The sequence below is a fragment of the Myodes glareolus genome, chromosome 10 (assembly GCF_982192425.1).
Source record: "Myodes glareolus chromosome 10, mMyoGla1.1, whole genome shotgun sequence".
Taxonomy (NCBI): Eukaryota; Metazoa; Chordata; class Mammalia; order Rodentia; family Cricetidae; genus Myodes; species Myodes glareolus.
In genome coordinates, this window is record NC_142035.1 from 29,006,714 (window position 1) to 29,031,767 (window position 25,054).

The window sequence follows — 25,054 nt, forward strand, 5'->3', positions numbered from 1 at the left end:
GCCTCCCGTTTGTACCCACATGAACCCACATACATTCACATAGACACATAAATAAAAGCATAAGTCTTTTGAAAATCGCCCTAGCCAACCCGTATACTTCTATAAAATATTGCAAGGTGACATTATTTTCCCCATGTATGAGAAAGGAATTGTGACTCACAGAACATAGCAGCTTCAGACCTAAGTGAAATACATCAGAAATCCAAGCTCTGGAAATTGTGCTGCTGACTTCAGCATGGAGCACTGTGACTGATGAATGTATTAAGTTCTCAGTGATATCTACAAAATGGACAAATATTCAAGTTCAGCACTGAGGAACAAAGGGCCATTAAGTGTGATTTAGGGCCAACAACTAGCAGGTAGTAGCTAAGGACACGCAGCCGTTCATGCTCACTACCTAACAAGCAGACTGTGTGAACCACTCCCGAGCACTGAACGCGCATCCTCAGTACAAAGACAGGAAGCAAGGGGAAGAGTAGGAGTGGTAATTACTATGCAGAACAAAAAGGTAAGGGCAACAAATAAATCTGATAACATAAATTGTAAAAATCAAAACAAAATACCAGACTCTAGAAATCTGCAGAGAGTCTTCAACACGTTCCAGTAGAGAAGAAGTAGAATACTTTGGATTTTATATCCTCAGAGGGGTGGTTGGAGGTCCAATGTTGGTGCAAAATTGTACCTGGTGAAAATGGGGAAACAAGTCTAACTGCGCCTGTGAAGCTTTGAATAGCTGTCTCTAGGAAAGGGTTTAAACTGTCCTCTTGGAATAGTGGAGAGCCCTTAAAGACTTCATTCAGGGAAGTGCAATGATATCTGCAATGTTCACATGTGCTCTACAGAGCAGTGAACTAGTAGGACCAGCTAAGAGTCTAGTATGTACTGGGAGCTAAGTGGGGCTAAGGAATGAGGCTTCTCAAGCAGCACGGCTCTGCAGGCCAGACTGTCTGCTCCCTGTCTTACTTGATAATGAGCTTTGCCACCCAAGAGTGGAATGATTCATTTCTTTTGTTAGCTTGATAGCTCTGACTAGGAAGAAAGTAGCTAGCTAAGTTAGAGCAGGAAGAATACCATATAAGATACAAAATCACACCATCATTTTTTCTGTAACTGGAGCAGAAACATGGCTCCGAGTGACTACACGAGTGAGTGTCCAGCAGGTAGGGACTGAAGACAAGAAACCCTGCACTGACTGGCTCACTGATACTCAGCATCCCATTAGTCTGCTGCCCCAGTACCTTTATCTAAGGAGTTTCCAGCCAGCCAGTTCTCCCTGTGAGCCAAACTCAGTCTTCACCAGAACCTTGGCAAAGTGAACTTTATTCCAATTAACCCTTTCCTTAAATACCATTGATTGATAATTGGAATCGTCAACACCCGTGCAGGATTGTGGTGATTTTTTTTGGGGGGGGAACAAATTCTATAAATCTAGGCCCTTGAGGGTTACATTTTCAGTCTGAATCATAGAGAGTACATTTCACTAGTATACAGAGATGGGAAAGAGTGGAACAAAGGAGCAGAGAAATTCAGTGTCATCGATATGATATTCACAGGCTTGTGGGCTAGGTTATATTTATAAAAAATAGAACAATCTCTCCACTGGCGAGAGTCCAGAGCTAGTGTGATTTGAAAGTTCACTGAACACTCAGAAAACCCATTTTGATTGTTTATTGCTTATTGGATTTTTCTACCTATGTTTACTGTACAAAAGAGCACCAACAGTGCAACATCAAGCAAATTTATCATTACTAATTAATAAAACTAAATGGGGAAAATCTTTAGATGAAGACATACTTTGAAAGAACAGGGTTTTTTTTTCAGAGCCAGAGTAAAAATGAGGCATTTCTGTCAGACAAAGAGACGGCACAATGGAATTGCTGTTCTTAAAGGTGTCTCAAGAGCTGCCATTTCTCTGTCTTTTCCTGAAATTTACTTGTTCTGTTCCTCACTGAGTAGATGATTAAGCGGTTCACCAAGTTACAAGACTTTGAGATAACTTGTTATAAAATGTGCAATAATGTAAAAAATAAAAATAATGGTATTATGACACAAAACCCTAAATATTTGATAAGTTTCAGAGTCTTGGTTTGCAGAGGATGGTGAACTGTGGCTGACATCCATCTGCATGTTGGAGACACAGTTTTCCTTACACAGAGGGGCCCAGCTCACTGGGTCCTGGAAGGATGTGTGGCATGCTGATATAGCATCACAGCTTAACGAAACTGTCAAAGGAAGAAAGGAGCCTGACTTAAGCTCTGAAGAACTGGCTGACTGCACAATCCTTGAAGGTCCTCTTCTAAAATTTTTCTCCTTTTGAATAAAATTTTCTATGTCTATCTTCAAATAATAATTTAAGGTTATCCTCTTAGGAAACATGGAGTTCGTTCACAGAACTGGGGCCCGAGTCCCATGCCTTAGGACTTGAGGCAGGATGAGAAGTGAAGCACGGGCCCAGGGGAGGACAGCTATGCAATCTCCTCAGATAGATTAAGGGCTGCAGGAAGGAGAATACTTCTGCCTGACTAAACCTCCTCATGACCTCTACACCAGTTGGACAGAGAACTCCAGTGAAGGCTTATTCACAAGCTAACACAGCCATGTGGCATACTGACCAAATATTCCCTAGGCTAAGTCCTGTCTTAGTCACTTTACAAAGATCCAGCAGCTCATGCTTCCAAGAACCCGTAAGATCCAGTGAAATCCATAAATGTACTCCACTTCCCACAGATAGAGAGCTGAGAACCTGGACCCAGGACCTGTGCCCTCCACCACTGTCTTCTGTGTTACAAACACCATGGTATCATGGATCTACAGTTATAGTTTTAATCACAGTAGCATGACAGCTGACAGAAAATGTAATTGTAATGAAGAAGATAACTCAAGCTATGCCATAGGCCAATTGTCCTGTCTCTATGTTTCCCCTGAAGAGTGAATCTGAAGATACTAATGGTCACTAGTCAAGAAGAAATGAAAACCAGGGCTCTTAACTTGGTTTTATTTTCTGTGTAAATGATGAGTCACTTTCTCTTCTCTGAAATTCTATAGATTTCTTTCTAAGTTCTTACTCCATCTCTAGAGCTTTAAATCTAATAATTAATATCATCTTTGTTTCCTAAGCATTTCTTTACACTTATTTTTATTCTCTGTTCTTTGTACTGCTCTACAAAAATGCTTTGAGAGACACTATAGGAATATTAATCTCTCTGTGATAATTTAGAAGGCTCTTCAGAGTTCCCTAGCCCTCTGGGTTATCATTTAAATATCAATTATCCTTCCTTGGTTGCTAAGCAGAAGACTTCATTAACAGAAAGTTTTGTTTAATAGATGCCAAATGGCAGCGAGTTTTCTTTAATTGAATGGGTCACAAGCTAGCAACTTTTGAATCATGAGTGCCTCATGGATATTTAACTTGTCCCTTTCAGTCAGGGAATAGAAAGGCTGGTGAGAATTGATGGCAGTTAGGTACTGGTTCTTGCAACCATACAGGACAGTATTGCTTATAAGAAACCTGCCCATCACCAGTAATGAACAATGAAAAAAATTCCCTGGGTCTCCCCTGAGCCCCATCAGCATGGACCAAAAACCCATAAGCAAAGGAATTTATGCATTCTCCATGTCATGAAGATCATCTTTTGTTGTGTGCAAATGAGAAGCTTTATGTGTGCAGATGTACGTACTTGGTAGTAGAGAGAAGGTAGAGGCAAGACAGGGGCTACTCATTTAAACCAGGTTTGCTATATCCATTGGAAAGAAAGGGACTGTCCAGAATGGGTACTTGAGGTCATACTGCAGCTGCAAGCATTAAGTTCTCTGGACTTGTCTAATGTAGTTAAAAATAAGAAAAGGACAACATTGACAGAGCTGTGGAGTATTAATATGTACAACAATAGCCCTCAGCCAGTACAAAAGAGAGTAGTCACAGAACATTGAGATCCTTGAACCCCACAGGGACAAGCGTCATGAGAAGCATGAAGTAGTCCTCGGGCAGAGCACATCTCAGAGAGGAAATGTAGGAATCTGCCATTCTCATCCTAATTTATAGGAATCCATAAGTTACTGAGAATTCAAATATTTCCAAACCTCAAAGCTATATGAAAAAATGAAAAGTAGGCACCCAGACTCCTTTCAGTGTAGCACAAAGGCATCTGCAAGATTTATTTTTTTGGCCCTGGAAAGAGAAATTACTTGTCTGAGAACCTATCTGAAGACCCCAGCTGGGTAGCCCATCAGCACCTGTCATAACATGACTCTATAAGGCATGTGCTGAAGAGCACACTGATGGAGACAACTTGGAGAGCTTCGTCTTCCTCACATCTGGAGACAAGACAGGCCTGCAATCAGTGTTCATTGTTTCGGCTTCATGTGACTTATTAATCACCTCTTCCTCCCTGTTATGCAGGCCTCTCACAGATGCTGATAAAATGCTCTCCAGAGCAAGAAATCTCAGGAGAAGCCAGCATTATTTCAGCAGCCATCTATTTCTCTGCTGAGCCGAGCCACCTGTTTCATAGGGACATCTGTCACATCCATTACCTGGCCATCTGGTCAGCTCTAATGATGTTTCACCTTCACTAACGCTGGGTTGGGGAATGGGGATGGAGAAGTAGATGCCAGGGTAAATTTTAAATTTTTAATGGAGTAAACATTATGCTATCTAGCACTACATTGATGGATAGAAGCACAGATGAAAACACAGCTCAGTTCTTAGAAGGTGGATAGGCTATGAGAGGGATAGGGACAGAGGTCAGCTGATCAATGGCTTGCCTTGCAAGAGTGAGAACTTGATATCACTCTTCTATCCCTACCACCCATGAAAAGCAGATGTGGTAACACATGTTGTAATTTTAGTGTAGGGGAGATGGAAATAGGAAGCTTCTTGGGACTCACTCTCCAGTAAGCCTAATTGGTGAATTAGAGGCCAAGCGAGAGAGTTGGTCTTAAAAAAAATAACTAGGTTGGCAGTACCTGAGTTCCGATACCTGAGATTGACCTCTGGCCTACACACACACACACACACACACACACACACACACACACACACACACTCGGAGGGCAGATAGTCTAGTAAGGAGAAATTGAGAAAAAAGAATAAGTAAATCAGAGATAACTGGCAACAAACTGAGCTGCCCAGGGCATAACAATGAGGTGGGATGTCATTCTGTATATGTGTTGCTCTTATTGGTTAATGAATAAAGCTACTTTGGCCTATGGCAGGGCAGAATATAGCCAGATTGGAGAGAGAGAGAGAGAGAGAGAGAGAGAGAGAGAGAGAGAGAGAGAGAGGCAGAGTAAAAGAGACACCATGTAGCTTCTGAAGGAGAAGGATGCTAGAACTTGATTGGTAGCCCACGGCTTCATTGTGACACACAGATTAATAGAAATGGATTAATTTAAGATGTAAGAGCTACGTTGGAATATGCCTAAGCTAAGGAGTTACAAGTGCTGGGAGCTCAATTTGACTTTGGAAGTTGAAGAATTGGAATGGTAGTGTTGGCACTGATATATATTGCCAGAGAGACATCAATGGAGGCTACTACCCACTGTAGGGAGCCAGACTCTGTAGAGAAAGCCAAGCTTGCTCACAGCTTATACCCAAAGGCTTAGTAGTGGGCAGGTATGAAGATGTTGACACTACAAGGACTCAGCGATTCAGGAGTGTATAAGCGCAGGCTGTTTAACCCAGTCTGGTGGGCCTCTGAAGGATCTGTGGCTTCAGATTCCATTTCTACTTCTGCCAGTCCAGTTTCCTTCTCATCCCTCCATGTGACTCAGTCTCGGCATTCCTTCATTGCTGCAATAGAGACAGAGACAATGTTGACATCCCTGTGCAGGACAAGGGCAGGCAGAATATAGACCTGGTGCTGAACCAGGTCTGTGTTGGTGCTGAAGGGACTGACAAAACAGACCCAGGGAAATTTAAGTGTGAGTAGATAAAATTCCCCTTCACTTCTCCTCTCCACAGTACCCTAAGCCAAACTCGTCTGTATCATCATATGGGGGCGTTCTGACAACTCCAGATTTCAGAAGCGTTTGTGATCTGCTTTGATCAACAGATCTTTTCTTTTAGGTACAGATGACTCCTTGCTTGCAAAATATTATTTGTAGTTTTATTGTTGTCTCCCATGGGGAAAGCTTCATGCTTAGCACATTACATGTCATTTCTTTTCATTGATACCTTGCATGACTCCCTCTCCAGGGCCTTGTAAAAGCCAGCTCCCATTCTCCAAAGGACCAGCCATCATGACCAAATTGCTTCTCTCTAAAATTTCATAAGGCAATTTCTACTTTACTGTTCAGACCATTCATATAAATAGTTATAGCTGCACAGAAAATGCCCGGGAGCCAATCTAATGTGCTATAGTGGCTCAAAGGGTTAATCTCCACTTGGGAGTACTCAGTACAATTCAAGCCACATTGTTACTTGCTAGTTTCAAACTTTTCTCAGAATTTTAATAAGCTGTCACTGAGCTGATTTAACTATATCTGTCATCAATCTCAAAAGATTTATCTAGACAAATATAGTTTTCATGTTTTTTATTGCAGGCAAATTAGATTTAATCTTGATCTAAATTTTTTTATAATATTCCTTTTGATAATTTAGCATTTTCCATAGTTTCCTAACTTGGGACTGAAAGTTACTGGTAAGGTTCCTCATTTGTCAAAATATGTAAATTCTCAGTTTTTTTTTTTTTAATCCTTGTGAAGAATCCTTATGCCTCTTGGATTCTGAATAAAACCTAAGTCTCAATTCTGCTTTGGCAAAGGAGCCTCTTAAGTTATTGTTATTTAATTCAGAATCTCTAACCCTTTGATATCTGATCAAGTTCCTCACTGTCCACCATTGATATTTAATTCTTTTGACTTGCAAAGCCAGGAGCAAGAATCTGCCAACATTAGCACCTGAGCAATTTCCATCTTGATCCATTCTGTTCCTTGATATAAATTTCCACAAGTCTCTGTTCTATCCAGTGTTGTGTTCAGCCACTTTCCCCTATTGCATTATTCTCAGAAAAATAGACAGCAACACACTTTTTGTCATTCTTCACAAGTGTCTGGTGAATAACTTTTTTATTAGCTTAACGCAGTTGCTCTACAGCTCTTGGAGAGGCAGATCACATGAAAACACATTTTTATTCATCTATATATCAGTTTGGTAGTCCATGGAAATCACTCTCACACCTCAATGACTCCATTTACATGTTGTAATCTTAGAGAAATGCAAGTTCAAGGTGAGGGACTGATTAGCTACTGGCTCCTTTGACAGACGCAAAAGTGTCTTCTGGAAGATAAAGTTCAGGAACAATTCACAGTGGGTGAATATAACCCCATCTGCCTGCTTGACGACATCTGATGGGCTGCTTATAGGCACATCCAAGAATATGATTCCTCTAGCTGGAGATTCATGACCATTTCCTGACAGAAAGGACAATTTGCAGAGCAAATCCATGGATAAGACAGGGGTTTGGAGCTAAGCTGTGTTCCCATGCAAATTCAGACTGAGGAATGAGTCAATGGCAGAAGGGGCTTCCAAAGTTGTTCAGTGAAGAAACAGCATGTGGTGTACTAACTGTCAAAATGTGTGGCTGGACAAGCAGCATCTCCCAGAATTGATGAAAAGTGAACATTTAGGGCCCTTCCGTACTCTGATGAAGGCATCAAGCTGAGAAGCCTCCGAGGGATTCTGATGGCCACAAAAATCTGAGAAGCTTGGACATGTGTTGGTGTGAAACAGTACTGCTGTGTTACTGGCTCCATAATTTTACCTCTGTAGAAACACTACAGCTTTGATACAGTTTCTTTGCACAATATGTCCTGGTTATAAGTCACAAAGCCACAGTAACTAAGAGACTCCCTTAAACCTAAAGGCATCTTTTGAAAAATGTCAGGTTATGATATGTCTCATATTGATATGATATGTCTCATACTGATAGAAGCAAATGGGATGGACACTTAGAGCCCAAAATTATCAATGATCACTGGAAGCTATACAGCAAATTAGGCCCCATATGGGGATAAGCCTCCATTGGTGCATTCTGCATGATACCAAACTATGATTCCTTCTACTGACTGATGTGTGCCTATGCAATTCTTTTAAGTGCAACAGCATTTTAGGTACAAATAGAAATAGGCCCTGAACTAAAGGATCCATTTTTCCTTAGAGAATGCTTGTTAAAGAACCTGAGAAAAATGAAAGAGCCCTCATGAAGGAAAATAAACAACACTGTCACTTTTAACACGTGTCTGGTGGATAATTATTTTTATCAACATAAACCAGTTACTCTATAGCTCTTGGAGATGCAGATCACATGTAGATACATTTGTGTCCCATAGTCCCTTCTCCTAAGATTCAACTGTGCCAGGAAGTTTGCAGGTACGTGTCTTGACCAATACATAATTATCATCCTTTATTGACAAAAATATTTCTCTTTACCTCTTCAGTTACGTTCTTTGTACATTTGTGTAGGTGTGTGTATGTGTGTGTTTGTTTGTCTCTGTGTATATGGCAGGAACATGGAGGTTAGAGGACATCTTGCAGAAGTGAATTCTATCCTTTTACAAAATGGGTTCTAGGGATCGCAACCAGGTGGTCAGGCTTGGCAGCAAGTACCCTGACTTACCAAATCATCCCAATTGCTTTTCTTTGGGTTTTTTTTGTTCTCTCTCTCTCTCTCTCTCTCTCTCTCTCTCTCTCTCTGTAAGTGTATGTAAATCTGTATATAAGCGTAGATATATGCATGCGCACACACCTTTCGAGGATTGGAGGACAAGGATTTTCTTATGCCTTTCCTCAGTTGCTCTCTGCCTTTATTTTTCCAGACAAGATCTCCTTATTTTTTAGAGCTCAGCAAATAAGTCTTGCTTCCTGGTTAAGGAAATGCAAGAATCTATCTGTCTCCATGCCATCAGCTCTGGGATTACAAATACATGCCAACATACCTGGCAAAGTGTTTCAGGCTTTTTTTTTTCTAACATGGGTTCTGGGAGGTAAAATAAGGTTTTTCTGCTGCTATGACCAGTATTTTACCAACTTAGCCCTTTATTTACCCCTTTAATAACTCAAGGATTGGTTTTTATCACTAAAGTAATATGTGTCCTGTTCTAAAAGCAGGGCGACAAATAGATTTTCCTGATTTACTGCTTGGATGATATAAACAAATAGAAGCAAATTATACCGTTGTTCTTTGATTTCATTTTAATTTAAATGGTGCCATAACTATCCCTCTACTTTTGTCCCAAACACAAGAAACTTAGGAACTGGAGGCCACTATGCAGTGTATGTAAATAGAACACAAGGACTACATTTCTCGAAAAAGGATAGGAAACCCCAGACTCTTGTCCTAGGAGAGCATGGAAGGAAAAAAAAAACCTCACGCTGTTCAAAGCCAGAGAAACTTGAAAGCAAAAGATAAAATGAATCACCATGGACAGGTACCCTGGGTAAGATTCAGAACTGAATTCAGAACAGAAACCATGGAGGCTGCACACCAGTTAAATAACATTTTCAAGGTGCTCAGAATACAGAAAATACAATTGTGTCCACCGTGAATTCTACATCTATAAAAACTGTCCTTTAAAAATGAGTGAGAAGCTGGTATGCCCAGATATTTTTTAAAAAGAAGTATATCTTATAAAAATGTAAACAAACAAGCAATAATCCTTATGCTGAAGTTAAATCAGTAACTAAAAACCATATGAAGAAAAGCAACACACAGCTCCTGACTAAATAGGCTTAATATGACATTATAAAAGTAACTTTGCTTATGAAACATTTTCATGCTGGATTTAAAATATAAATATATATGATAGTTATCACATAACTGTGGTAAAAAGCTTGTAGCATATAATGATGCTTCTCAGTAATAGAACAACATAGGAGAGAGAACACAAAATACAAAATAATGGGGCTATGTTTGGGCAAAGTTGTGGTTGGAAATGCAGCTTGGTGGCAGAGAGCTTGCCTAGTTTGTATAATGTACTGGTTCAATCTGCAGCCCTACAAAAAATAAATGAGTGAAGTCTTAATATATTTAAAATCCAGTTAATAGTATGCTTGAGTGATAGAGAACATGCCTAGCATGCCTGGAGCCTTAGTTTAATAATAATGATGATGATTATGACAATAAAGTGGTATTAATTTAGCTACATTGTTATAAAATTAGATGTTAATAGTAGTCCTTGAGAGAATCATTAAGGAATCAATTCACAGTAACCTGACAAGACAATTAAAATTGTACACAACAATATTTATTTAATTCAAAATATGTCAGCAATATATTTGTAAAAGATCAAAAGGACAGGAGGCATGTAGAGGACAGACTGCAAAATAGCAAGTGCAAAGCTCACCTTATCAACAGTCACTTTCAATTAAATAAGAATGATTAAATTTTTTAATGCAAAAGCTGAGACGAAAAATAGAAATGAAAATCTTGAATGATTCAACTGCCAGTTGTCTGTAGGAGATGCACTTTAACTTCAAATGAACACATTGTGTGGAAAGAAAGGAGCAAGATTCATCAGCTAAGCAGCAACTAATGGAATTCTGGGAAACTTACGCTTATATATAAAATTCACTTTAAGCCAGAAACTGTCACCAGAGATAAAGCTGGACACGTTATAAAGATGGAAATTCCAACCCATCCCAAAGATGATAGTGTAACATGTGGGCTGGCTTGTTGAGGTTTCTGTCCCACCCAGTACCCCAAAGCCGGCAACTCCCAAGGACACACCAGCTAAAAGGCTTTAATACACACGTGCTATAATGAATATAATAACAATGCTGGAGAAGAAAGGTGTCCTACTGACTTTTTAATTTCTAGACTCACTGCAGAGGAATCAACAAAGTATGGTGCTGGCATAACCCAGATATATAAGATCAATAAAATGAAATTTACAGCAGGAAGTGAACCCTTTACAATTATTTAATTCTTAACTAAGGTGCAGCAACTATCTAACTGGGAAAATAAATTGCATTTTTAGTTTGATGACTGGGAGACCACATTCAAGAGATCCCATTTCTAATGAAATTCAAAGTAGTTAAAAAGTTAGACATATACCTCAAAGCTCTAAAGATATTAAAAGAAAACAGAAGGAACTCTTGGTTCCCATAAACTGGGATGAATCTGCACTTCCTGATCTATGAGACAGAACCACAAGCAGGGAAAGGACAGTCAGGTGAGTTGTGCCTTTTCAAAATGTATGTACTTCTTGGCATTCCATGAGGAAAGTGAAAATGTAGCCGACAGAAATATGCAAGCCCTGTCCCTTAAGAGGCTTGCATGCAAACTAACCAAAGAGGCTTGTATGCAATCAAAAACAATGCATAATCCAAGTTAAAAGGTAACAAAGAATTTACATAGATGTTTCCGCAGGGAATATATGCAAGCAAGCAATAAGCACCTGGGGAAAGACGTGCAACATTATCTATCACTGGGTACATACAATTCAAAGCTACTGTGAGATAATACATTAAAGCCTCTGGGTGGGATATTGTATTAGAGCCACTGGCTTCTAGGAAGTGCATGATCCTACGTGTAGGTAACTCCAATTAAACTCTTTTACATGGAAATATATCTAGGAAGTTCATTACATAGTTGGTTTCATAAGAATTTTCAAATGTCCTTAAGCATTAATTTTCTTTCCCTCATCACCTCCACTGCTCCACCCATTCATCTCCCAACTTAAACCTCCCTCCTCATTGCTGCCATTTTCCTCCTCATGTCACTTGTGAGCACAAGTCTTAGAGTATATTAAAACCCATTGCCATATACTTTAAAAGATTAATTTTAAAAATGTGAAATAAAGATCATTTAAACAAATAATAAATGAATAAAAATTAATTTAGAAAATTACAAAAGTGGACTGTCATAACTCAACAATATGACTACGGACCATTCCTAAGTAAATATCACAGGTAAAATGCAAAGTTTAAATTTGACACATTGCATTGTTTTGATTTACAAGCACTTAGGGTTGTTCAGAGGACATTATATTCAGTATGTTTCATTGGATCCAATGATTATAATCCTGTAAGAGACATATATACATTGTCTCCCAAATTCATACAAAAAAATTTGAGGCACAAGAATTCAAGTCGTCTGCCTGAGGTTACTGAAGACCTCAGCTGTCAACCAGAGAAGTTGAAACAAACTCCACAGCATTTATGCTCTCGAATTCATAGGATAATGCATGCTGTTATTGCCATCTGCTTTAGTTTTCTGTTTCCTTCCTCATTTCCAAAAATACATGGTCTCACTCCGCTTTACAGATTAGGAATCAAGTTGTTAGGAGCAGAAGTAAATGCCCAAAGATGACTGCGTCCTACTATTTGGACTTGTTAAGTCTGCTCAGAAGAAGCACAGGATAGTTTTTTCAGGATCAGCTTATAAAGGCAGCAGCTAAGAAGTCCATAATATCGCTTCATCAGACATTTTAATTAAGAAAGCAGTGACCAACACCATGTACCATTTATTGGTCCATTTTATTTATAGAACCTAAGGTCTACACATACGGAATCCTGAAAAAGGTAAAGCCTCAGGTATGAACTCAAATCCATGACCACCAGCTTGGGTGGGTGTGGGAAGACAAGCTGGATACATGGGGTAAAAGATAGTTCTCAGGGAGATGGAGTGCTCTACATCTAGGTGTGGTAGACAGAGGATAATGCACATGCATCAGGACTCAGAATCGCAAACCAGAAAGGGAGATAGTTACTGTGTAGAAATTACATCTCAAGAGCATGATATTGAAAATCAGTTGATGGGGCAGCTGGAGAGGTGGCTCTGCAGTTAAGAACACAGGCTGCCCTTCCAGAGGACCGGAGTTTAATTCCTAACATCCAAATGATATAACATAACGTTCTGTAATTCTGATCTCACTGGATTTGATACCCTCTTCTGACCCATCCAGGTAAAACTGCTATATTTATAAAAAAAATTTTTAAAATAAGAAAAAGAGACAGTTGGATTGGTGGTATCCTAGGGACATCTGTGGTTTAGAAATGGAGCCATATCCATAACCCAGGTTGGCTATCACAATTAAGCTTCGCAAAACCCACAAAGTCTAGTCCCCACCCCATTTAAATGTCTCCCTCAAAACACTGTAGAACATCTCCTCGTATCTGCACACAAACACTTATTATCATATGCCAGGGTTTTTACATGATAATCTTCCATCTGATCCTTATTTTCCTGTAGCTACCAAAGTTTCTTCCCTTCTCTCCTGGCGATTCGCAGGGCCGTGTGACCTCCGGCTTCCTGGAGACTCTGCACTAGCTCTGGCTTGAGGGGATAACCTAGCTAGAACCTGGTTCTCTTTGTTATGGTGATTCCACTTGTATTCAAGGTCTTAGCAGTGGGCTGATAGCCTGCCTCCCCTAGCTGACCCTGCCTGAGGCGCCGGGGAGGCTTTAATCTTCTCCTCTTGCTCCTGGATGGGAGGAGGCCTTGCCTTTTTGATCCTGGTTGCCCACTGGTATAAATACGTGACTTGAGATTAATAAAGTGGCCATTTACTCTTGTGAATGAGCAAAGGTTTCTTTTGTGTGTGTCTCTTTTTCAACCCTCAGGACAATCATCCCTTCTCGTGGGCCCGAGTTCAGGAAGCGTGCAGCCTGGGTCGGGCGTGGGTATCCATTGAAAAGTGCAGACTCTTACATTTTCTCAGGAAATATAAAAAAATCCCTTTAAGAAACCATGCCTCTGGTTACTCTCCACTTTAAGAGAAGAAAGGACTCTAAAGATGAGTGCATTAATAGTCAAATTCTTGAGTGAGAAGTGTCATATTGATGTCTGGTAAGACTAGAAAGTCACACAGAAAGCTCCATTTTGCTTAAACTGAGCCCCACTGAACAGTTCACAGAGCCAGCAGAGCCAGAACACCAGGAAAAAGGCTGCTGGGTCCTTATCACACATGACTCAGAAATTAGATCCTGACTAGTAACATCAGACTTTCAGATGCTTTGGAGTCCCCAGAGAGTTCCGCCTGCAGATGCTGGAGAAGATGAGTCAGTCTAGACTGTGTTCTTCCTCCGACAAGTCACAAGTCCATCAGTGCATCCACGGACAGGGAATAATGAATCAGCAGCGTGTGAGAAGCTGAAGAAAGGCAGGTGATCTCGAGGTGGGCTGGTTGTCACTGTGCCATAACTGTGTACGTCTAAAGAGAGGATTGAAAATTATTTATTAGTATTGCGTATGTGGATATTTGAAAACTCTGTGTGTAGGTGCATGTCTCGGCATATATGTGTAGGTCAGAGAACAGCTTTGTGGGGTCAATTCTCTTTTACTGTGATGTGGGTTCCAGGGTGGTATTCAGATCACTGGGCTTAGAGAGCAAACGTCTTCATTCTACTGAGCCATCTCAACAGCTCTCAATGGGGTTTTCAATTAGTGTTCTAGAAAACATTATCCTATTTTTATGTGCAGGATACCTTGTGTGTTCACAGTTATTAGGCTTTACTATATTGAAAACAATATTTATGGAGAATGCATTATAATTATTTCTTAATGAAAATTGTGAGCACTGAGGCAATTTGGGTATGTGGCTTTTCCTAAGTCACAGACAGAGCTGATAAACAGTAATGCTGAGATTTCAATACTCTGGTCTAGCTTCATCAGCCTGTTTGTTTCTATGAGCTTCTTTACGTTTATCTTAAAATGTCTCTTGCTTTTACTGGCATATGGAGAGTCAATACAATAATAACCAAGATCTATAGAAAGAAAGGTGGGCTGGACGGCAGATGAGTGAATGGACATAGAAGTGAATAAAGAAGCGATTAGAAGTGATGGATGGGCAGGTAAACAAAAGGAAGGAGAGAAACAGGACTGGATGGAGGAAGAGAGAGAAGTGTGAAGGGGAGAGGATTAATAAATGAACTGATGAGTGTATATAGATGAATTCAAGAAGATAGGGCAGGAACAAATAAGAAGAGAGAAGACAGGGTGTACACAAGGAAGGAGGGAAGATTGAGAAATAGGTAGATGAATAGATATGGGAAAGGAATAGGGAAGCTGAGCAGGAAGGAAGGAATTGTAGGTGAGTGGACAGGTGACAGAGCTGAGGTAGGAGGGGATGTGTGAGTAGGTTCCTAGATGGAAAGAGAAAGGCTGGGTTGATATATAATTTTGAGATTTTTATTTTTAAGTATAAAAACAAATACAGTGCAATAAAACTACACAAACTCTAGATTTACGAAACTAACAGCATTAATTATTTAAAAATGAGACCTTCCTCTGTGACACACTGTAAGCTGCAGACATCACATTTGCTAATGTCTCATTATCCAAAACAAGTCACATGCATAGAGTAAAGGGACCATTCAGAGAAACCCTGACCCTGAAATCAGAGACAAAGAAACACACTTTGGCTCTGGAGCCAGAGGCAGTGAAAGAAAGACACCTTGTCCCTGAAACCAGAACCAATGAAAGAAACATACCTTGACCCTGAAACCAGGACCAAATTAACGCACTCTGACCCTGAAACCAGATCCAAAGAAGCACACTTTGGCCTTGGAACAAGAGCCAGTGGAAGAACAAAAAAACACCCTGACCCTGCAACTAGAGGCAAATGGTTAAAGAAGGGCCAGTGAAAGAAACACACTTTGGAAACCAGAGCCAATGAAACACACTCTACCCCTGATCACGTCAGTGCGAAACCAACCAATCCCGGAGCAGGAAACAAACCAACCTCCAAGCAACCAAATCAACGAAATCCAGACAATGTCTGAGCTTATTCAAGCTCAGGGACTGAAATCTGACTAATTTCCTACCCTGAAAATCTTCTCCCTGGAAAAAGCTCCACCCCTAAGAAACCTTATGTAAAACCTGTACCTGTTCAGTTGGCAGCTGCTGTTTTCCACCCTGGCAGAGGGTTCATCTCCTGGATTCCTTTCTAACCAAATAAATCTCTTGAAATAGTTTTGGGTGAAGACCTTCTTTTGCCAGGGTGGAGCAGAATCTCTACTGGGAAATTTCCTAGCGGAGTGCAACAGAGAAGCAAGGAACACCTCGGCTGGGAAACTCCCTTAGGGGAGCTGAGCAGAAGTAACAACTTTTGCTGGAACTGGCACAGACTGCTACATTTCTGCAGGGCTTTCCCTTTTAGCAGAGTGTTGCAGGGAAGTAACAACTTGGGCTGAAGCTGAGAAGAAACAGACATATCTGCTGGGAAGCTCTCTTAGCCGAATGGCTGGTGCAGAGCTAAACTGTAATGGCTCAGAGAGGAGCAGGATTGCCACATCCTGCAGGGAGACCCCGCTAGAACACAGCTTCAAGGATAGCCTGGCTTCCTGACAGTCAGGATACCTTTCTCCTCACAGCTGTAGGCCTCCAGGATACCTTCCCCTCACATCTGCAGGTATAGCCTGACTTCTGACAGTCAGGGTATCCTTCCTTCCAGAGCCCTAACATTTGCATTATGGCCAATACAAACGGAGAAGAGAAATAAATAACTTTTTATTTTTCAGGAAAAGCTCATTTTATTTTTGTGTATGTGCGCGTGTGCACGTGTCTGTGTTCCACATGTGTGTAGCTCTCCCCCCAACCCAGACCAGAAAAGAACATTAATCCAATGGAACTGGAGTTACAAGGGGTCGTGAGCCATCTGTCTTGGGTGCTAAGAACTATACTTGAGTACCTTGGAAGAATGAGAAATGTTCTTAGGCACCGAGTCATCCCTCTAGCCCCATAGATTCTATCTCTCAGTGAGAGGAACTGCTAAACTCCGAGGAGATTCTGCAGCCATTTACAATCCGCCACACATACCAGCAAAACACTTTCATTTATTTGCATAAATAAAATAATCATTGCACAAGAGTAAACGGATCTATCTATTCTCTATCCTAATGGATTTCATCTTTGGAGGTTAGGCAACCTTAAGATGAACACATACATTAGCAGACTTTCTCCTCAAATTCAGATGTATAAAATAGGAAATGTATAAAATTGCTGCTCCGAACTCTTCAAACACATATGCATTACCTTGATACAATGGCAGCCACTTTTCATTCTAATAGCCTTGATGGCCCCAGAATGATCTTACCGTTTTCCTAATGAGCCATGGAAACAAAAAACCCAAGAAGAGCTTTACATAGCTAGATCTAGGATCCTGGGATGAGTCAGGGCCTGCTATAAATGCAAACCCAAGTTAATTCCAGCCAAGGTGAAAATACTTTTCTTCTACATCATAGATATGGTCTCTTTGTTGCTATGATGGAATACCTGAAAGAAATAACTGAAGGGAGCAAATATTCATTCTCACTTATAGTGCAGAGGGTACTGCTCATCACGACAAGAAGAGTATGATGCATGCAGTGGGTTTGCCCATAACATTAGGAGCTTGCAACTGCTTCTTCTCCCATCTTTAGAGATCAGGAAGTAGTCAGAAGTGGGCTTGGGTCATAATCCCCAAGGCTCACCTTGTGATCTCCTTCTAACTAGGTTCAAGGACCTCTTAAATTTTCACAACTTCCCAAAATAGTGACCAAATATTAAAAAACACACGAGTCTGTGGAGGACATTGCATATTTAAACCATAAGATCATTCTTTATGGTCCAGATTGTGGCAGTTCAGCTGATCTTCCTTCCACTTAGTAGTACACTTCTGTCAGCAGTTCCCTAACAGATTATATTCTGTTATCCTGGGACATTTTTTTCACCCTGCAGTGTCAGGGCACTTTGATCTGGTTCATGTATCCTAAAAGTGAAATTTCCTGCAATAAATTTTAAGATTGGAAGACAGAAAAACTAAGAGAAGATACAGTTCAAGATTAACACAGACCAAAGAGAAATACTGACTCCACGCAGTGCAGGATCCTAGCCTGTGATCTGGACTGATAAGGGAAAATTCTTTTAACTTGTCTTACATCTAGAGATCCTGGGTGTGACAGTCAACACTGCAAAATGGGGGGGGGCGTCAAAGAGGATATTGTGACTATCTGAATAATGGCCTTATAAACATTACATCCTCTTCCAAGAATATGTGGATATGGCATTTTCAAAGGCAAGGGGGTTTTGCAGATATGATTAAGTGAATGCTCATGAGATGGGGTATTCTGTGTGGCTGTTTAGGAGAACTATAGCTGTAATGATGGGAATCCTTGTCAAAAGGAGGATTGGGGCTGAAGGTGAGAGATAGGGGCTGGGATCAGGAGAACAGAGGCTTCTGTGTTCTGAGGCCTAGGACAGAAACTAGGATACATGGAAATGCCTGGAGCTGACAAGATTCTCCTGAGCCTGGATGAAGAATCTGGTTCTGACAGCCAGAGAAACCTGGGACTAGGCACCCCCATTGCAAGCTAAGTTTATGCTGCTTTAAACAGTACAACTGACACCAGGAAACTATTGCAGCTGCTAATGGCAGCTGGCAAGATATACACAAGAGCTCTGGATGAGAGCGTTGCACCAATATTAGATTTTACAGTTTTGATGACTGTACCGTACTTAAAGGGAAAACCTTCATTTGTAGAATGAAGTCGACTCAGAAGTCGGCACAGGGAAATGGGCACTAAGTCGTCTCTACCTCATGGTCCAAATGATTCCGGGGGAAAACACATAAGAACAGACGTATTTTTATATGCATATAACATAAATGTGAATATATATATATGATAAAATGTGATAGGTACAGATATACAAGAAAACATGTATTTGTCATGTTTATCTGCATCTTCCAGAGATATAAATACAAATTCACGTCTCCTATGTGTGTATGCATGAATATGTAAATATTTACATCTCATACATAAAAGTAAATCCATCTTTCACAAGATATGTAAATCTAAAATACGTGTCTGCTTGTCTTCTGAGAGGGCGGTGAAGTGAGTGGAACAACGTAAAGAGCTGGTGAGCCTTGGTGAGACAGACAATAGAACTTCCTCTTATTGTTGTAATATTTTTGAACGTTTAGATCAAAATGAGAAAAACTGTAAAACAGAAAAATAATTTTAAACTCTTGCAAAAATAGAAAAAGTCTCAGAAACTATAAAGCCTACAGTAAATACTAAATTAGAAGCATCTGGCCTCCATGCCACACGCAGAAATGAAAAAAAAAAAGCAATAGCCAATTTAACTGGTAGACTCTACCTGCCTGTTTCTGTGAATGTGAAGGGTGATCATCATAAGTCATACGTGAGTGAACAGTTAGGAGGACTCATCTGTGGATGTGACGGGTGTTCATCATTTCTGGATAATTCACAGTCAAGTGAATTCATCTCAGGGTTCATCTCAAATTTACAATAAACCTCAATCACATTAATGAACCCCTCAGAACATTCCAAGTCCTTTTGTCAGAGGGTACTTTCACTCCTTACCTCAGGCAGTGCTCTCTCTACCAGCTACCAGCTACCAGATACCAGGAACTCCTCTTATTGTATTATATGTGTGTGGTTCTCTATCTGGACCCTGTTGGGCCCCAGAGAAGATGTGCAACTGGGGTGTGAAGGGCATACACTGCCAGTAACCCTAAGAAAATTTCTGGATTTTGCTTATTATTCTCTCCCTTTTAACATCATACAAGGCACAGCCTTAAACTTTTCTTGCTCAATTCATAGCTATCAACATTTTGATTAAAATATCAATATTTTATATCAGCCAATATTTGTGCATGGAGGTATAAGCATAAGAGATCATGGTGCAAAACATAGGCAGGTCCTTAAAATTCGTATGAAATAAAAATAGCATCATCCCATAAGAAAATTGTGATAAATCTTGTGTAGTTATTATAATGACAGGAACTTGTCTGTAATAACACGATCATAAATGTGATTCCTTCCAAGTTATAATTTTCCATTAAAATTTTAGAATTTAGAAATTCTGGTCAAATAAATAATTTCTTAGTTCTAGCCATAATCACTACTTCTATGTTATTTGTGTCTTCTTATGTGACTTATCTCATCTTAACTTCAAGATTTCTTCACACTGAAGCATGTAACAGAAGAATCCCATTCTTTTGCAGCTCAGAGTGATGGATGTACATTTTATCAATCCATTCATCCATTAGGGAACACTGGAGACAATTCCATATGTTCTGAATGATGCTTGTAGGGAATGGTACATGAATATCTGCCTCTGCACTCAAATCCTTTCTATACATACTCAAAAGTAATATTACTAGACCATAAATAGTTCCATGCTTAGTTTTCTAAAGAACCATGACATGGAAGATCTCTGTACACCCAGAAATGGCCCTGAAAACAACCTCTTAATCAATATCTTTTATGTATGTATCTTTATTAGTAAACAGTAGATGAAGAAACAGACCTTCTCATCTGATGACAATATATGTCTGTGGGGGCCAGCCATAATAAGCTAAGTGTGGGCAGGTCACCCAAAGGAAGATCTTTACTTCCAACCATTATCACCTGCCAGAGTAGAACTTGGCCATTGATAAATTTAATAAGAGGCCTGAGTCTTAGTAGTTTACCCTTAGGCAATACCTGGATGCACAAAGACCCACAAACTGAGATTTCCTAGCACCACCCAAAAACAGACCATGATGTAAAGGAAATGCCTGGCATTCCAACTGCTGTAGATAGAACGCCCTGCCAGTACACACTCACCAGCACATCCCTAGACAAATGTCAGCCAATAAAGGGTCCTAAATCTCAGAAACCCCTCACCCCCACCTTTACTACTATAAAAACCCAATTCTAACCGAGGTTGGGGCTCTCCGTTTATTTCAATATGTTGGACATGTTGAGAAACCGAGTTTGCAAACTTGATTAAAATAAAGGTTCTTTGTTTTTACATATGGGACTCGGTCTCCTTGTTGGCTTTTGTGGGGACTTCGCGGATTTGGGCATAATAATGACTATTACTAAGGGGACATCATCTGTATACATATCACCTATGCTTGCTATGTAACCTTTTTAGCTTTTCACAGCATAGGACATATCCCTTCTCTAGACACCCAAGTCTTTTTCACCCTATGTTAAACCCTGTACAATGATCAGCTTTTCATCTGTTCAGGCCTCATGTTCTATAAGTGTCCCAGTCCCCAAGCTAACACACATCATAAAATCTGTATGTTTTTTCCTGTTATCTGTACATTGTCATGTTATCTTATGGATTAAAATGATCAAACCTTCATAAAGAAGAACAAATTTAAAGTTTCCCTAAGTGGCTGTGGTAATATATCTACATACAAGTGAATCTATAGAAACAGATTATGCTACAAATGCTAGCTTTATTAAAGCACATCCTTTAAGGGACCTTTTTTTTTCCTTACTGTTTAGCCTAGATTCCCTCATATTTCCTCTTTTCATTTCTCAGTCCCACATGGCTCTTGTTGATTTCTCCAAGGGTGTGAGAAATTTTATCCTACTTATAAAATGTCATAAATCCTCCACATATAGTTAGCTGCTAAGGAGTATGATCTTGGCTTGCCTCTGCCTAACCACAGTGAAGCTACCCCCGTATAGACAGTTTCTTGATACTGTGTCTCCCATAGACAGCCATCTTTTGTGACTGTTTTATGTGCATGAAATAACTTTGTGCTTGTTGTTTCATCTAAGTGACTCTAAAGTTTTGTGGTATGGGCAATTCATGATTTATTCACAAACTTATCCTTGACATCAGTACGATTGCTATAGTATTTTGTTTACAAAGTGTGTGTGTATTATGGGTGCTGGAGATTGTTCACAGCTTCCATGCACTCAACTACTGAACTGCATCTCAAGTCCTTGATTTGAGATCAAGGGAAACAGGAGCTCACTATCCAGCCCCAGCTGACCTCAAACTTGAGATCCTCCTACCTCTGCCTTGTAGCAGATTTTTCTTTGAACTGTTGGCTCCCAAACAATGATTTGGAGACTTCTTATTAAACGTAAAAGCTTGGCCTTAGCATAGACTTTTCCCCAAATTGCTCTTAAAACTTACATTAATCCATTTATATTAATCTATATTCTGCCACATGGCTCATTACCTCTCCTCAGTACTATGCATGTGATATGCTCTGAGTCTCATTGGTGAATATCTACCTCTCTGATTCCTTCCCAAAGTTCTTATCTCTGCCTGGAAGTTATGCCTATCCTCTCCTGCCTAGCAGTTAGTTGTTTAGCTCTTTATTAAACCAATCAGAGGGTGTGTTGCAAAGAAACATCTTCACAGTATACAAAATTATTAACCCACAACATTTCCCCCTTTTTGTCTAAATAAAAAGGAAAGGTTTGAACTCTAACATGTAACATTATATACAATAAGAACAATTATCAGGTACGAGTTATATTCACAATGTCTAGTACATTTGTATTTGGCAAATTTGGAGAAAGTACTCTATTATTTATCTTTTACTGATGAGTCCAAAGTTCTGTAACTAATCACTTTCTATCATATCTTATATTAGCAACCTAAAAATATCTTTTTAGACTGCAAAATCTTCTTAGATAAACAATTTAAACTTTTATGTTTCTTAAGCTTTTAAAACTTCACATCTCTTTAATAAGTCTCTTCTCTGAATTTGGCAACAAGGAAAACAATAAAACTATTATTCTCTAGTCTCCAACCCCATCAAGATCTGAGAAGGATAAAGTATTACCTGAGTAAAAAGGAATTGCAGAGAAAGTGACTTTCAAAAGTATAGAAATGACAGAGAGAGTTGACTTCCATGACAGTCATCCAAGGCTCCTCTGCAAGAATCCATCTTTGGCTTACAGGACTAGAATATCTCAAAGACGTTTCGATGAAGCAGAAATTTTGAAAGACTGACCCACATTGTCTTGGCAGAATTCAGAAGTTCACTTCCTTCGTGTCCTGCTTATCTAGTTTGGATGGCATACTGCCAGCAATTAAGGCAAAGGCAGTTTCTTGTCCAGTGGCTAGCTTTGCCACATTTAAAGTGAACTCCATATGGAGATTCTTTGATGTACATCATCATCACTGAAGTAGATTGGTGCTGCAAGGAGCAGATATAGTTCACTGTCATGAAAATTACTATGTTATTAAAGCATCATAAATGCCATATTCTTCAGATCTCCAAAATGCTTGAAAACAGCCTTTCTGTCTAAAAGATATCTCTGTTATACATTAAAAACATACCTAAGTTGAGTTTAAGTTATATTGTTATAGATGACTAATTACTAACTTATAATTTTTAATTATCCTAAACAGTTTATAATAGCAGTTTTCAAGGAGTAGAATTTTATATTATATTTTAAAATGAGCTGCATAGGTATACATACCTTCAACAGAAGTAGAAACATATGTACATTATATTATAGAAAAAATAACATTAAATTTGAATCAATATATAAAAATCCATACCAAGGTAAAATATTTGAGACTAGTAGTTGTTTTTTAGTAGCTTCAATAATCTACTCTTTTATCCTATCATTCCTCTATTCTCCATTTTCTTTCTTTTTACCCCAACCCCATTTTTTCAGCATGATAGATGGCACCACAAGGTGGGGCTTATGACAGATAAACCCTGACAGATGGCACCCGGACATGTGAGCAGTATACAAGAGGTTACATGATGGATACTGCAAATGAGTGAGACACTGCACTTGTAAAAATAAAAGGTGAGCACTTGAATAGATAATTAATGTGGAAAGGCAGTGAGAAAATATTGGGAGGAAAAGATTTGTAAATAGCAATTTTAGATATGGGACAAGAAAAGAATAGACAATTGTCTATGCATTTGTTTGGATATATTTTGTTAGCCAGATGAGCTAGCTGGAGTGGAGCAGAAACAAATGCAGAAATTTTTAGTGCTCATAGATAGTGTAAATATTCCCCTCCCTCACCCACAGTAGAGGCTCAGTTGCTGCCACTCCAGGACTTGGAGAAGCCAAAGTGCTGCCCCACCTTTACTCCCAGCAAGCTCCTGGGGCTATGGTCTCTGAACTGCAGCCGCTGGTGCTGCTGAGGGGGCAGAGGAGTGAAGGGAGTATGGGACACGTATCCCAGCAATGATTGTAGGCTGATAACACCAAGATGGTAGCCACCTTGCCTCCTTGGGCATCTATGCCTTCTACACGACTCATTGTTTTGGTCTGGCCTATGTAGCACCACAGAGCTGGGAAACACAGGAGACAGGAAAGTTTGCAGGGCTATGCCTCCTGCAGCCAATGCCCAGAGCTGATCCCAAGAAAATATGAGGGAATCTAGGCTAAAGAGTAGAAAAAAGTCTCCTAGAGGCTGTACTTTAATAAAGCTAGCATTTGTAACATAGTCTGACTAGAAGTTACATGACCCATGAGCCACAAAGCCTATAGGAGTAGATCAATAGCTTTTTAGCAGAAGAGAGGATGCAGAAATTGTCCTAATTTTGTGATTACAAGATTTAGGATAGGAAACCAGGAGTAATGAAGACAGCGTGGCTGTGCCTGCCTAAGTTTCCAGGCAGCCAAGCTTGCGGATGGTCTCGGGGCCACTGTAATGGCTGGATCCTGGGAACCTGAGCGGCAGCGAAGCTTGTCAGCTGCTACCAATGCTGGCCTCTGGTGGGACCCCTGAGTGCAAAAGATGTGCCTGCACCCTGTCCCAGGGGCCTCCCAGCAGAATGGCAGAGCTCTGGCTCTGCCCCTCCCCTCCTCATTAAAAGGCAAATTAGCAAATTACTCCCTGTCAGCTAATGAGACTTTGAACTTGTATTAGAGAGACTGCTTACAAACGTTGTTTTCCAAAAGTTATAAAACAGTCAGATGGGATCTCGGTGATATTTTTGGTGGGGAACTTAATGTGATCTATGTTCTTAAGCAACAGATTGATTGGTTGTTTCAAAATAATGATTATTGGTCAATGGTGAACAAGTTAAAATGCTGTTCTGTCAAGTTCAAGAAAGAAAATTGCCATACTATGTGGGTTATGTTAGAGCACGTTCCAGTCTTTCTGGTTCATTGGCTAAAGGTAATGCTTTTGCTGATAAATTTACTCAATTGATCGCTTTATCCCAACTTGAGCTTGCTCAGTGATCACATGCTTTACATCATCAAAATAGTAAAAGTTTAAGAAAACAATTTGGATTAACAATTGGGTTAACAAGAGAAATTGCTCATCAGATTGTTAAGGAATGTGATATATGCCCACAATATTTACCTGTATCTCATTAGGGAATAAAT

The 25,054-nt window shown here is 39.8% G+C and overlaps 1 long non-coding RNA gene across 1 annotated transcript; it reads right to left on the reverse strand.

Annotated features, from left to right (window-relative positions):
- Nucleotides 1–12,459: 12,459 nt before the first annotated feature.
- On the reverse strand, nt 12,460–16,015 carry LOC146892698 (uncharacterized). Its single transcript, XR_015003983.2, has 2 exons — nt 15,828–16,015; nt 12,460–14,154 (listed from the first exon to the last, which is right to left on the reverse strand). It is a non-coding gene; the product is annotated as an uncharacterized LOC146892698 (long non-coding RNA).
- Nucleotides 16,016–25,054: the final 9,039 nt, after the last annotated feature.